Consider the following 11,564-nt stretch of genomic DNA (forward strand, 5'->3'; position numbering starts at 1 on the left):
TTGGGTACCAAAATTTGGAGATATGAAGGAAATGGTACTTAGAGAAGCTCATAAAACCAGATACTCAATACATCCTGGAATGGGGAAGATGTACAAGGATCTTAAGAAACATTTTTGGTGGCCAGATATGAAAGTCGATATTGCTAAATATGTAGGAGAATGTTTGACGTATTCTAAGGTCAAAGCTGAACATCAGAAACCATCAGGTCTACTACAACAACCTGAAATCCTGGAATGGAAATGGGAAAACATTACCATGGATTTCATTACTAAATTTCCAAGGACTGCAAGTGGTTTTGATACTATTTGGGTAATAGTTGATCGTCTCACCAAGTCAGCACACTTCCTGCCAATAAGAGAAGATGACAAGATGGAGAAGTTAGCACGACTGTATTTGAAGGAAGTCGTCTCCAGACATGGAATACCAATCTCTATTATCTCTGATAGGGATGGCAGATTTATTTCAAGATTCTGGCAGACATTACAGCAAGCATTGGGAACTCGTCTAGACATGAGTACTGCCTATCATCCACAAACTGATGGGCAGAGTGAAAGGACGATATAAACGCTTGAAGACATGCTACGAGCTTGTGTTATTGATTTCGAAAACAGTTGGGATCGACATCTACCGTTAGCAGAATTTTCCTACAACAACAGCTACCATTCAAGCATTGAGATGGCGCCGTTTGAAGCACTTTATGGTAGAAAGTGTAGGTCTCCGATTTGTTGGAGTGAAGTGGGGGATAGACAGATTACGGGTCCGGAGATAATACAAGAAACTACCGAGAAAATCATCCAAATTCAACAAAGATTGAAAACCGCCCAGAGTCGACAAAAGAGCTACGCGGACAGTAAAAGAAAAGATATAGAGTTTGAAATTGGAGAAATGGTCATGCTTAAGGTTTCACCTTGGAAAGGCGTTGTTCGATTTGGTAAAGGGGGGAAACTAAATCCAAGGTACATTGGACCATTCAAGATTATAGATCGTGTCGGACCAGTAGCTTACCAACTGGAGCTACCTCAATAACTCGCGGCTGTACATAACACTTTCCACGTCTCAAATTTGAAGAAATGTTTTGCTAAAGAAGATCTCACTATTCCGTTGGACGAAATCCAAATCAATGAAAAACTTCAATTCATTGAAGAACCCGTCGAAATAATGGATCGTGAGGTTAAGAGACTTAAACAAAACAAGATACCGATTGTTAAGGTTCGATGGAATGCTCGTAGAGGACCTGAGTTCACCTGGGAGCGTGAAGATCAGATTAAGAAGAAATACCCGCATTTATTTCCAGAAGATACGTCAACACCTCCAACTGCTTAAAATTTCGGGACGAAATTTATTTAACGGGTAGGTACTGTAGTGACCCGAACTTTTCCATGTTTATATATATATATATTAAATGAAATTGTTATTTACATGATTAAGTGTTTCCAACATGTTAAGCAATCAAACTTGTTAAGACTTGATTAATTGAAATAGGTTTCATATAGACAATTGACCACCCAAGTTGACCGGTGATTCACGAACATTAAAACTTGTAAAAACTATACGATGACATATATATGGTTATATATATAGTTAACATAATTTTATTATAAGTATGTATCTCATTAGGTATTTTAACAATGAGTTATATACTTAAAAAATGAGACTATTAATTTAAGAAACTCGAAAACGATATATATAACGATTATCGTTATAACAACGTCTTACTAGGTACATATGAATCATATTAAGATATTGATACACTTGGTTAATTATGTTAAATGATAAGTAAATATATTATTAAGTGTATTAACAATGAAATACATATGTAAAAATAAGACTACTAACTTAATGATTTCGAAACGAGACATATATGTAACGATTATCGTTGTAACGACATTTAACTGTATATATATCATACTAAGATCTATTATATATCATAATATCATGATAATATAACAATTTAACATCTCATTTGTTATAATAAACAATGGGTTAACAACATTCAACAAGATCGTTAACCTAAAGGTTTCAAAACAACATTTACAGGTAACGACTAACGATGACTTAACGACTCAGTTAAAATGTATATACATGTAGTGTTTTAATATGTATTCATACACTTTTGAAAGACTTCAAGACACTTATCAAAATACTTCTACTTAACAAAAATGCTTACAATTACATCCTCGTTCAGTTTCATCAACAATTCTACTCGTATGCACCCGTATTCGTACTCGTACAATACACAGCTTTTAGATGTATGTACTATTGGTATATACACTCCAATTATCAGCTCTTAGCAGACCATGTGAGTCACCTAACACATGTGGGAACCATCATTTGGCAACTAGCATGAAATATCTCATAAAATTACAAAAATATGAGTAATCATTCATGACTTATTTACATGAAAACAAAATTACATATCCTTTATATCTAATCCATACACCAACGACCAAAAACACCTACAAACACATTAATTCTTCAATTTTCTTCATCTAATTGATCTCTCTCAAGTTCTATCTTCAAGTTCTAAGTGTTCTTCATAAATTCCAAAAGTTCTAGTTTCATAAAATCAAGAATACTTCCAAGATTGCAAGTTTACTTCCAAGTTTTCTAAATCCATTCCAAGTAATCATCCAAGATCAAGAAACCTTTGTTACTTATAGTACGTTATCTTTCTAATACAAGATAATAATCATATTCAAACTTTAATTCAATTTCTATAACTATAACAATCTTATTTCGAGTGGAAATCTTACTTGAAATTGTTTTCGTGTCATGATTCTGCTTCAAGAACTTTCAAGCCATCCAAGGATCCTTTGAAGCTAGATCTATTTTTATCATTTCCAGTAGGTTTATCCAAGGAACTTGAGGTAGTAATGATGTTCATAACATCATTCGATTCATACATATAAAGCTATCTTATTCGAAGGTTTAAACTTGTAATCACTAGAACATAGTTTAGTTAATTCTAAACTTGTTCGCAAATAAAAGTTAATCCTTCTAAATTGACTTTTAAAATCAACTAAACACATGTTCTATATCTATATGATATGCTAACTTAATGATTTAAAACCTGGAAACACGAAAAACACCGTAAAATCGGATTTACGCCGTCGTAGTAACACCGCGGGCTGTTTTGGGTTAGTTAATTAAAAACTATGATAAACTTTGATTTAAAAGTTGTTATTCTGGGAAAATGATTTTTATTATGAACATGAAACTATATCCAAAAATTATAGTTAAACTCAAAGTGGAAGTATGTTTTCTAAAATGGTCATCTAGACGTCGTTCTTTCGACTGAAATGACTACCTTTACAAAAACGACTTGTAACTTATTTTTCCAACTATAAACCTATAATTTTTCTATTTAGATTCATAAAATAGAGTTCAATATAAAACCATAGCAATTTGATTCACTCAAAACGGATTTAAAATGAAGAAGTTATGGGTAAAACAAGATTGGATAATTTTTCTCATTTTAGCTACGTGAAAATTGGTAACAAATCTATTCCAACCATAACTTAATCAACTTGTATTGTATATTATGTAATCTTGAGATACCATAGACACGTATACAATGTTTCGACCTATCATGTCGACACATATATATATATTTCGGAACAACCTTAGACACTCTATATGTGAATGTTGGAGTTAGCTATACAGGGTTGAGGTTGATTCCAAAATATATATAGTTTGAGTTGTGATCAATACTGAGATACGTATACACTGGGTCGTGGATTGATTCAAGATAATATTTATCGATTTATTTCTGTACATCTAACTGTGGACAACTAGTTGTAGGTTACTAACGAGGACAGCTGACTTAATAAACTTAAAACATCAAAATATAATAAAAGTGTTGTAAATATATTTTGAACATACTTTGATATATATGTATATATTGTTATAGGTTCGTGAATCAACCAGTGGCCAAGTCTTACTTCCCGACGAAGTAAAAATCTGTGAAAGTGAGTTATAGTCCCACTTTTAAAATCTAATATTTTTGGGATGAGAACACATGCAGATTTTATAAATGATTTACAAAATAGACACAAGTACGTGAAACTACATTCTATGATTGAATTATCGAAATCGAATATGCCCCTTTTTATTAAGTCTGGTAATCTAAGAATTAGGGAACAGACACCCTAATTGACGCGAATCCTAAAGATAGATCTATTGGGCCTAACAAACCCCATTCAAAGTACCGGATGCTTTAGTACTTCGAAATTTATATCATATCCGAAGTGTGTCCCGGAATGATGGGGATATTCTTATATATGCATCTTGTTAATGTCGGTTACCAGGTGTTCACCATATGAATGATTTTTATCTCTATGTATGGGATGTGTATTGAAATATGAAATCTTGTGGTCTATTGTTACGATTTGATATATATAGGTTAAACCTATAACTCACCAACATTTTTGTTGACGTTTAAAACATGTTTATTCTCAGGTGAATACTAAGAGCTTCCGCTGTTGCATACTAAAATAAGGACAAGATTTGGAGTCCATGTTTGTATGATATTTGTGTAAAAACTGCATTCAAGAAACTGATTTCGATGTAACATATTTGTATTGTAAACCATTATGTAATGGTCGTGTGTAAACAGTATATTTTAGATTATCATTATTTGATAATCTACGTAAAGCTTTTTAAACCTTTATTTATGAAATAAAGGTTATGGTTTGTTTTAAAAATGAATGCAGTCTTTGAAAAAAAAGTCTCATATAGAGGTCAAAATCTCGCAACGAAATCAATTAATATGGAACGTTTTTAATCAATAAGAACGGGACATTTCACATCACATCTCAAACAACACTATTTTCCCTATTGAGTAAGGGTGTAATTGCCCTAGTCCTACGCCGAAATGATCTAGAACGCCTAAAAAGAAGTCGGAAGGTGGCACCCTAAAATTGCCATGCTTAAACGCATGTTCATATATGGCTACCTTATTCTCCGCCGGTTTGTGGGCACGTTGATTAGACTGGGGAGGCACCGGATTTTACTGTGCTAACGGTGGGTACTGTTTAACTAAAGAATCTATATGTTGTTGCTCTATTACCGATACTACGCTATCTACATAAGTCTCATTTGCCTTAGTCATTTTCTTTGAGTGATCGAAGAGTAACTAACCTTTTGAAGTTTTCCGGAATATTTGGGATTTGATCGGAATTGATTTCGCAGCGTATCGGAGAAGCTTGAGGCAGAAAAGTAGAAATGAGGCTGAATTGGGTCTATTTATAGTGGAGATTGGGAGTCATGGGGTGAAACGGTTTCATCGTGGCTATACACGTGTAACGCAATCAACGTTCGACATTTTTTGCACGCGCGTGGATGTTAGTTTGATGTGCCCAGTGTTGAGCGCATGGGTAACACGCGCCTGCCAACTGCCACTTTACGTCTTGTCAGCCGAATGGGCTTCTGCGACAGTGACAGGCATTTAATGACTTCGAGACGCACGCGAAAAATTTAATGCTAGCCGTTTTCTTGTTTTTTCTTTTGCTTAATAGTTTGATATCATATGTCTTGTGTCATATAACATCAAACTGGGGGACATAATGATACCGCAACCCGCATGCGCATTCCATCCGTATGCGGGCACTCGATAGCATGCGAATGCGTGTACCTTGTATGCGGTATGCGGCATGCGGTTATGTATCGAATGCCTTTGTTCCCGGTACGGCAGTTACTTGGTCATCAAGTCAATATCTTTTCCATAATTATATCCGTGATTCGGGGGAGTTAGTTATGGACGAGATTATCATTATCTTGGATGGTTCTAGAATTAGGGTTTACCTATATATAAACCCTAATTATCATTCTAGGAACAACGAACATTACGTAACCACCACCTACTACACATCCTACGTAGCAAGCTACCATCGTTCATCTTCTCAAGGTTTACAGGTTAGTTTCTTAATAGCTAGCGCCTACAACCTTGCTAGGGGCCTTCTGATCAACGACCGTTATCGAAGGTGGACTTAATCACTTGGCCACCCCGTCGACATCATCATGTCGGCCAGGTTATTCACGGTAGCCGGACCGGAGAGCCTTGTTCTAAGATCCTTAAACCCCCTTTTTACGTATTGAACAGACATATTGACCCTATGAAAAATATATGCATGATCAATTTACAAATATACAATATACACTTATGCTCATTAATAATAATTATTAATTACATATTTAACATCATTCATTATAAAATTATAAAGCATGCACTGCAAACTTGAGTTTTTATACTAGGTATTATGTGATTAACACTTTTAGCTTTTACAATTTATTTTAACATGTTTTTGGTTAGCAGGAAAAACCTATATAATGATTGCTGCAAACTCAAAAAATATGTTAATATTGTAAATCAGTCGAATCTACATCAAGACTAATCAATTATTAATCATACATAATTATTTATTTATTTATGTAAAAAATGACACTTTTTACTAATAACATGGCTTGATTTTGATACGGAGTATTAATTAAAAACATTAAATTTTTAAAAGGATAATGATTTTTCCTCCTAAACCACCTTCCTAATAATATGCCTACCAAATAGAATAATGACTTACAAAATTAATTAAAATAATTTTATAATATACCTAATTTACCCTTTATTATTTAGTTGGAAAATGATTTTTCCTCCGACTCACATTCCCAATAATATGTCTACCAAATAGAATAATGACATGTGTCATACCTTTTAATTACAAAATTAATTGAAACTAGTTGTTGAACCCTCGCTTCGCGCCGGGAGTTCGGTTTTCAATGTATTTTATTGCGTTTAGTTTGTAAAATTATTTCGTGGCTAAAGAATGATGTCGTTGAAGCGCAACTCGAGTCGAACTAAAAGGTATAATCCATGAAAGATTTAAATGTTATTTTAAATTAACAATATATGTCCATCTCCGCGTTTAGCTATATAATTATCGACTTTTAAAAATGTAACGCAAAATCAACGTGTAAGAAAAGTACCCCAAATATTTAGCATTTTTTAAAAAGCGTCCGTTTTGCGTATAGTTAATGACATTGTGTTCCTAAAATTATTTCGAGTTTAACGATGGTGTCGAAAAAATTTAACTCATTGCGAGCGAGAAGATATGACTCGTTGAATATTTGCGTGGAGTTTATGTAAGATTTTTTTTATAAAAATGGTTATTTGACACTTTTATTTGAAAAAAGTGTGGGGTCTTTGTTAGTGTAGTAAAATTTAATTAGAATAATAAAAAAAGGTGAAAAGACGAAAATTCCACTAGTTACTATTCACCATTTTTGTCTATTATTAGATAACTAGTTGTGGAGCCATCGCTTCGCGCCGGGGGCTCCGTTTTGAATGCGAGTTAAAAAAAAAGTTTTGATCTATTTTGTAAAAAAGAATTTTTTTTCGACATCTAACATTGAAGGGTTGTTCCTTTTGTGAAAGTTGCTTCTTTTAGCGTTCGGGTTTTATTTTAAAAAAAAAAAGTTAGTAAAGTGGGGGTTCGATTTGTATTTTAATAAAAGTTAGGGGGTTAAGTTTGTGAAATTTGAAAAAAATATACGTATAAAGTGGGAGTTCGATTTCTATTTTAATAAAAGTTAGAGGGTTAAGTTTGTGAAAATTGAATATTAGTAAAAAAAAAAAGTTAGTAAAGTGGGGGTTCGATTTGTATTTTAATAAAAGTTAGGGGGTTAAGTTTGTGAAATTTGGGGAAAAATAAACGTATTAAGTGGGGGTGCGATTTGTATTTTAATAAGAGTATAAAATGAGAGTGCGATTTATATTTTAATAAAAGTTGAGGGTTAAGTTTGCGAAAAGTGAAAAAATGAATAGTACTATTGATTTCTCCTCTGCCTTTTAGATATAGGTATAATATAATCTAATATATAAATATAAATTTGATCCTTTTTAATATACCTAATTTACCCTCTATTATTTAATTACCATTAAAATTCTGTTATAAGTAACCCTAATGCGAATCCTTACATTTAATATCATCTATCGAGTATTGATGTCGCCGTAGCTCTCAATTCTGCCAAAATCATATTTACTCATCAGGTGACCTACTGACCTTTAAAAACTATTGAATAGTAATTATTTATTTAGTTTGCAGTTTTTAGTTAGCTTGATTTTATTGTTTGATATATTGTACTATATGTGTGTATGTATGTCGTCTAATAATATCCATGAACAGCTACTATGTACTTCTGTACGTTTTATGATTATGATATGATTATAAACAATTATGTACAGTACTTCTTTATGTTTTATGATTATGATATCATTATGATTTATGATTATAGTTTAAAGCTTATAAATTAAAATGGTATGGGCATAGATTTAAATTTTTTATGATATTTTTAATGGAATTGGCAGCAATGAATACAGAAGCACGAATGTTTAGGGTTCAGCAAACAGTAGGTATTGTGTTGTGTTGCAGATGTGGAATCCCGATGGCACCGAATGCTGCGAATATGTGTGTCAAGTGTCTACGTTCTGAAGTAGACATTACTGAAGGTCTGCAAAAACATGTAATCATCATTCACTGCCCAGAATGTGATTGCTATTTGCAGCCGCCAAGAACTTGGCTAAAAGCCCAACTAGAATCGAAAGACCTGTTGACTTTCTGTGTTAATAGGTTGAAGAATCTCAATAAAGTAGTAAGGTTTATTCAAGCAGAGTTTATCTGGACTGAACCTCACTCCAAAAGGATAAAGGTCAAACTAACAGTTGGAAAAGAGGTTATGAAAGTGGGTCTGGTGCAAGCATTTATGGTCGAGTATGTTGTTCAGGATCAAATGTGTGAGAAGTGTAGTCGAGTCCAAGCTAACCCAGATCAGTGGGTTGCTAATGTTCAGCTCAGGCAACACGTTTCTCACAGAAGAACTTTCTTTTATTTGGAACAACTTATTCTTAAACATGATGCTGCTGTCAAAGCCATCAGAATTAGACAAATGGATCGTGGGATTGATTTCTTCTTTTCCAACCGTAGTCATGCTGTTAAGTTTGTTGAGTTTGTGCAGAAAGTTGCCCCGATCAAGAGCCGAAACGATAAGCAACTCGTGTCTCAAGATTCTTATAAGCATACATTTTCGGTTGAAATTTGTCCGATTTGTCGTGAAGATCTTATTTGTCTCCCTCCAAAACTTGCTGCTAGTATGGGAGACATTGGTCCCCTTGTTATTTGTACTAACGTCACCAACAGTATTGCATTACTTGATCCGCTTACTCTCAGACACGCTTTTCTTGATGCTGAACAGTACTGGAGGACATGTTTTACTTCACTTTTGTCCTGTAAGCAGCTGCTTGAATATGTAGTATTGGATGTTGATCCAATCTCGTCTGAGGTTCATGTGGGCGGGTCAAAGTATGTGATGGCAGATGCTCAGGTGGCTCGTGTCTCTGATTTTGGGAAGAATGATAGGATTTTTTTTTGTAAGGACTCATTTAGGACATCTTTTGAAACCTGGTGATTATGCTCTTGGGTATGATATGCATTCTGCCAACAACAGTAGTAGTAATGATGTGGATTTAGACAAGTATAAAAAAGGATTTTCGATTCCGGAAGTTATTTTAGTCAAGAAAAGCTATGAAGAGAAAAGGCTTAAGAAACGCGGAAAGCCTCGATCTTGGAAGCTTAAATCGCTTAATATGGAGGTCGATGTGAGTGAGACCAGCAGGGGTAGGGGGGCTGATGAAGAAGAGAAAAAGAATAAGGAATATGAAGAGTTTTTGAGAGATATTGAAGAGAACCCCGAGTTAAGATTTAATATATCTTTATATAGAGACAAACAATATCATCAGGAGGCGTCTTCTGAAATGGGATCGGATGGCGAGGACGATGTTCCTTCTGTACCGTTAGAAGAACTGCTTGATGACCTCAAGTTAGGTGATGAAGAAATTGAAGATGCTAACGATGATGATGATGATGATGATGATGATGATGATGATGATGATGATGGTATGGACGAGTAGTAGTAAATTCTCACTTCTTCTAGATCGATCCTCAGTTCAATTCAAAATGTTTTTATTTGTTATTTATTGTGAAAAGAGTTTTGAGATTTTTAATAGTGTGATGTGATTAGTTAAGATTATTAGTTATGGTTTTCATATTATCGCAATACGTGCACGTCCACACTCATTCATCGGGCTATAATCACATATCACATTGTACAATAGTAAGTTTGATGAGCTATTAAAAATCAATAGTAAGTTTGATGAGCTAACTTTACATGACGACCGAGTTCAAATTTCACCTGCTTGTTTTGTACTACTATTAACGTGATTTTACTTGCAGTAATTTAATAATAACCATAGGCCATTTTAACTATACTAATCGAGCATAGAGTGCGTGGTGAGATAATGGTAAACTTGTAGGAACTGTCTTTATCAACACTAAAATACAAGTCTTTCATGTCCACTTCAACATCTTCTATAGTGTTATATATTCATCTACTATGTATGTAGTCGATCATCATCTTCATAATCATCTTCCACTATTGGTTCTTCAGTAACACTAACACTAGCTTGAGTGGCCTGATCAGTAACAATAACCAAGTCTTCGACCATCATAAACCAAGTCTTCGACCATATCATCATGAACTATAAAATAAACTATAATAAACACAATTGGTGCATATCACAAGCATCCAAATTAACTACCTTTTCCTCCTAGGCGAATGAGTGAAAAACCCCTTTTCCATTATGCATTTATTTTTTTATTGTGAACTACAATAGGTATTGATCTGGAAAAGAATAAAATTTAAGTAAAAATCTTAATTTAAAGAATGTTGTGTTTAAAATCGAAAAACTTTAACCGGAAACTTTTCATATAGATGTTCCACGTATATCACATCTTCATCATCATGTTTCACGTATAAAGACGGCATCATTTTTTTTTCAAATTGAACAATAGAAACAGGAAGAGGGTGATAGTTTTTTCGCGGATGAAATTAAGAACACGAATGGTTTAAAAGTGTTGGGCACACAGCCGTGAGACTATTTGTTCGTTAAGTGGAGATAAAATTGGAACTTTTTAGAGAATAAATAGAATTTTGATTGTGACGTGTCAATGTCAAATATTGAAAATATGCCTTGGTTAATGTTAAATTTGAAACCATCCAGCCATAGCTTGGATGGCCACCAACACTTTCAATGAAGGTGAGGTCACGGGTTCGATTCTCTTCAAGGCACTTCAAACGCTTGGGGCGAACTTAAGAGACCAATAGCCTGAGGATACTTTACCTGGTAGCGGTGGAGGGTTGGCTTGCCGTTTACCCAGGGTTTACCCGCTGCGGGGGGCCAATGTGCCCGTTCGTAGTAGGGGTTCCTCGTAAAAAAAAAAAAATGTTAAATTTGAATAAGAAGATTTTGGGTGATATTGTAAAATTTGATTGGAAATTGAGTTAAAAAAATAAATGAAAAAGTTGAAAATGAGGTGTAAACTTTTTTATTGGTGTCAAAACTATTTTTTTTCCGGCATTATTTTGACTAAAGCCCTTTAACGTCGCAAAGTAATACTCTACTGCACTTCGTCAAAATTTCCATGTAGCGTCAATTGAGAAAAAAGGATGTTAAAAA

General features: G+C 34.0%; 1 pseudogene; it reads left to right on the plus strand.

The window, feature by feature from the left end:
* The first annotated feature begins 8,227 nt into the window (after positions 1–8,227).
* LOC139904277 (uncharacterized) lies at positions 8,228–10,129 on the plus strand (annotated as a pseudogene).
* Positions 10,130–11,564: the final 1,435 nt, after the last annotated feature.

This window comes from Rutidosis leptorrhynchoides, chromosome 4 (genome assembly GCF_046630445.1).
Source record: "Rutidosis leptorrhynchoides isolate AG116_Rl617_1_P2 chromosome 4, CSIRO_AGI_Rlap_v1, whole genome shotgun sequence".
Lineage (NCBI taxonomy): Eukaryota > Viridiplantae > Streptophyta > Magnoliopsida > Asterales > Asteraceae > Rutidosis > Rutidosis leptorrhynchoides.